The following is a 4,714-nucleotide window of genomic DNA, read 5'->3' as shown; positions in this document are numbered from 1 at the left end:
CAGCCGGAAAAGGGGCTGCCGCTGTCCGCGGGCTCGGCGCCAGGGCGGCGCGAGAAACCGGAAGTCGGGCCCGAGGGAGCTGGGAGGGCGTTCGCGAAGCTTGGTTCGGTCGTGGGGGTGGGGAAGTGCAGGAGTGGCAGCGCGGTGTACTACACGTCCCGTGAGCCTCCGCGGCAAGACGGGGCGGGGCCGCGCGACGCCAGGAGGCGGAGGTGGCGGCAGCGGCGGCGGCGGCGGAGTGGAGTGGAGTTGTGTTGGGTAAGAGCGTTACCAGTCCCCGTGTCTTGGGCCAAGCGTCGCTTTCAGGGGCGCCCTCTAGCGCGTCTTTTTCACTAAGCATCCTCTTGGGGTTCGCCGAGCGTGTGGTGCTCGGCTCAGTAGCGCCTTTACAGGTTTACCAGGTGGTGTCGCCTAACGTGGCTGGGAACTGGGAAGCCTGTTAGAAGCCGTTTAACCCTCAGTAGCCTCTGTTTTCTAGGCTCGTTGCAAGCCCTCAGGCAATCACTTGAGGTACAAGCTCGACGAATAGTTTAGGGGGCTGTAGTTACCCACAAACGACACCGCGGCTTCCAGCACACTGCTCAGTTTATGGAATGAGACACAGGGTGAAGATGCCAAAGTTGTATCTGGTTTCCCTGGAGTTGCCACCACTTCGGTTGTTTCTAAATGAAAGTCCCTAGCTGTGGAGTCACGAGTAGTTGAATTAATTACAGTCACTGAAGGTCGCAGCCAGATGGAACCCCTGTAGCTCCAGGGTGTTATTGATTAAATAAACAAGGAACCATAATTATAGGAAATTTAACTTAACTAATCGCCAATTAGCTATACGGGCATTCCTCACCACCCCCTTACAGTAGTATTTTGTCATCTGCAGGCTTGACTGTCAGCCCAACTGGCAGTCCAGTAGGATGAATTCCACTCAAGGGTTCACTTGAAAATACGTCTTTATTGTTGCTGAACCTCTCCTTTTTGATTTAGATTTAAGTGAAAATTTATAGCTGTTATGAACAAAGACCACAAGTTGAAGTTATAGGATATTTTTTAAAATACTTAGAAATCTTTATTAGTGTTAGCGTTGAAAAAGGAAATGATTTGCTGCAATTTACTGGGCTGGAGAACGAAAGAGAGCAGTGTTTTTAATATTTTGAGCAAGTATCCGTCCTTAACTTTTTTGATTGCTTCCGTGATGCATTTCGAGAATTTTCAATGTCAAACTTAACCATTAGGTGGTGTGTTTTTACAAGCAGAGTTTTGAAAAATGCTAGCACAATTGGTTGAGGCATCACGAGTCATCAGAAATAAAGTGGTAACCTGGTTTTTAATTTGAAGGTGTAGAAATGTTTTCGAATCTTCGTTCATAATTTAAAATAATTTTAGCGTTGTTGAAAAGGCAGGGAAAATCATTTTAATCTTTTCTTTCAGGGTAAATAAAAATAAAATGTCATAAATCAGTATTTTGAAGTTTATCTGGTGAGAGTCCATTTTTGTTTTACAATGCATACCACACAATGGTTTTATTAACAAACGTACGAGTTTATTAACAAACGTATTTGCTTAACCAGGATATACAAATATTTTTATTTAGTCAAGTAAAACATCTTAATTTCTTTTTTTGAGTTGTGGAACCCCTGCTAGATTATGACAAAGTATAATCCATATATTCATTGTATTTAGCTGCAAATGGTCACTTTCCACCCTGCTTCTGCTTTAATTAACTTTAGCAAATAAAATGAATTACTAGAGAAAACTTGTCACACAGTTTAGATGTAATCATGTATTAAAGGTTTATTATCAGGGAAAGACCTCTGGTAAGTTAATTGAAAGTTACTGTCTTGATAGGGACATTTTATAGGAAAAGAGAATGGTTAGATAATTGTTAAACTAGATAACAGAAAGAAAAGAATGTAGGGGTCCTAACTGCTAATCTTAACTGACAGCCAACTAGTTGTGAGTGGTTGGTTTTCCAGAGTTTCTTGATTCCATTGAAAGTTATTGGAACTTTGCTTAGGCGTTTTGTTCAGGAATTTTCATATTTTCCCAAGAGGGAGTTGTGAATTACATCATCCAAAAAGCTGTCTCCAAGGCCAAATTTGGGCCAGTTTCTTTTCTTTTGAATGATTCTATTTTTTGTAGCTACAAATTCAATCTGAAAATTTCAAAACAAGTCACTGCTTTTAAAAAATATAGTTTTGGCCAGGCGCGGTGGCTCAAATGCCAGTAATCCCAGCACTTTGGGAGGCCGAGGTGGGCGGATCACGATGTCAGGAGATCGAGACCATCCTAACCAACATGGTGAAATCCCGTCTCTACTAAAAATACAAAAATTAGCTGGGCGTGGTGGCAGGCACCTGTAATCCCAGCTACTCAGGAGGCTGAGGCAGGATAATCGCTTGAATCTAGGAGGCGGTGGTTGCAGTGAGCGGAGATCCAGCCATTGCACTCCGGCCTGGGTGATAGAGTGAGACCCCATCTCAAAAAAAAAAAAAAAAAATCTATCTCTCTATATATGTATCTATATATACTTTTCTCAGAATGGACATTTTGGACTCAGTTGAACACTGTTGACACTGGGCACTTTAAAAATTGTCCTGTTTACATGTTGTCATTCAAAAGAAAAAAAAAAGGTATTAAAAAAGCTCCTTCACCATTTTTCACCCTCCCACACCAACTCCAAGGTCCAGATGTTCTCTCCATCAGGGATAGGGCTTCTGAAGGACATGATACTGGCCGATACTGGGTTCCCTTTTTCACTGGATTTGATTGGATTTCAAATCCAGTATCTTAGCAAATCTTTTTTAGCACAAATTTGACTGTGGCTTGGCCTATTTTCTTATTTTTAGGTAACAAAATAAGGTGCATTTTTAGAGCTTCAAATCTTAGGCAACATGTAAATAAAAAAAATTTTTTTCTTAAATGAGGACTGGTATCTGAGCTATGAAGAATATTTACAGTAAAAAGAAACAATGAGTGCAGTTTTTAAGAAAAGATTTTAAGTGATTTTCTGATTAGTGATTTAAATTGTATATTTAATTTGATTAGTGTCATACTACCCCAGGGGTCGTGTTTTCTGTTTCTTTGTTGTGTATTCTGAGTACTGTGCTTTGGTACACCCTGGATAGATGTGGCTCTTCATTGTCAGAGGAAGAAGACTTAATATTATCAGTACCACTAAATTGAAATGGCAGTGTCTGCCTTTTTTATATTCATATCAGCTTCAATGTCATTCTATCAGTTTTGTTTTTGAAACTTCTTCCTCTCTTGTCCTCACATATCACGTGTCCAGGTTACAATCTTTATGGTATGAATAGTTTTAGTGACAAGGATAAAAACGATTTCAAGACTACTACCAAAATTAAAAACTGATATTTGGGTGTAGGCAGTTGTCTTCCCTCTTTTCCCCGTACTTTCTCCCTCTCCCCTTTCCCTTGTCTCCTTACCCCTCCTTTTCCTCTCTCTCAGATGTATGCATGCGTGCACACGCACACACACACGCACACAGAGAGGGAGAGAGAGAGAGTTATGAACACCTTAAAGTTCATGACTTGTGTTAAACTGTATGTATCTAAACCTGTGTGTATCTTAAACCAGCAGTCTCTGAACTGGGCAACGTATATCCTTTACACTTAACCTTGAGAAGTATGTAAAGGCTTTCCAGGGGGTTATATAGTTAAGGGTAGTTTAAGAGTATTAATTCTCAGGTTGTGAACTTGCATGTTTTCATTCCTAAAATTAATCTTCCTCAGAATGTGCTGAACTAGACATCTTTCTGCTTTCCTCTTTAGCAATTGTTCCTCCCTCACTGACAAATATGGGGATACCTTATCTGACCTAAATCTTGATAGTGCTATTTAGAAAGTGAATGAATCTAATGACCGAGTAGTTAATTCTTTTGCAAAATTGGTGATTTTCAGTTGCTTTAGAAAATAATTGCAGGAGGACCAAATTGAGTTATCTGCTCGTTAAAAATGATTTTTGCTACATAACCCTATGTGATTTTTGGTACATAACTTACGAGTTCACACAAATTATTATTGCTATAACCAGAAATCATTACTCTCCCAAACGTTTGGAATGGAAGAATATAACATATAAAAATAGAATTAACCTGAATTCCATTTCTTTCTAGCAATAAGTAATATTTATTTCTGGGTACATGGCATAATGAGGGAGGGGGCAAAAGGTTCTGTCTATTTCTTTATGACATGCATTTCCAATAAATGTTTTATATTTTATAGGCCAGGCATGGTGGCTCATGCCTGTAATCCCAGAGCTTTGAGAGGCTGAGATGGGCTGATCACCTAAGATCAGGAGTTTAAGATCAGCCTGGCCAACATGACGAAACTCTGTCTCTACTAAAATACAAAAATTAGCCAGGCATGGTGGCTCACATCTGTAGTCCCAGCCACCTGGGGAGGCTGAAGCACGAGAATTGCTTGAACCCAGGAAACAGAGGGTGCAGTGAATCAAGATTGTACCACTACACTCCAGCCTGGGTGACAGAGTAAGACTCTGTCTCAAAAAAAAAAAGCTTTTTATATTTTAAAATAACTATAGTTTGTTATATGTTAAATATTCATCAACACTATTCTAGTAATTTAATGATGACACAATATTGGAACTTATGTTCTTGGAAATTTTAAAATTTACTTTTTTTTTGTTTTAAGGAATTATGATAGAGTGATCAATTTAAAATATTTTGAAATCTCAAAATATA

Source organism: Aotus nancymaae, unplaced genomic scaffold, assembly GCF_030222135.1.
Source record: "Aotus nancymaae isolate 86718 unplaced genomic scaffold, 86718_ANA_hifiasm-v0.15.2.pri h1tg000019l, whole genome shotgun sequence".
Taxonomy (NCBI): domain Eukaryota; kingdom Metazoa; phylum Chordata; class Mammalia; order Primates; family Aotidae; genus Aotus; species Aotus nancymaae.
This window is presented reverse-complemented; position numbering follows the sequence as displayed.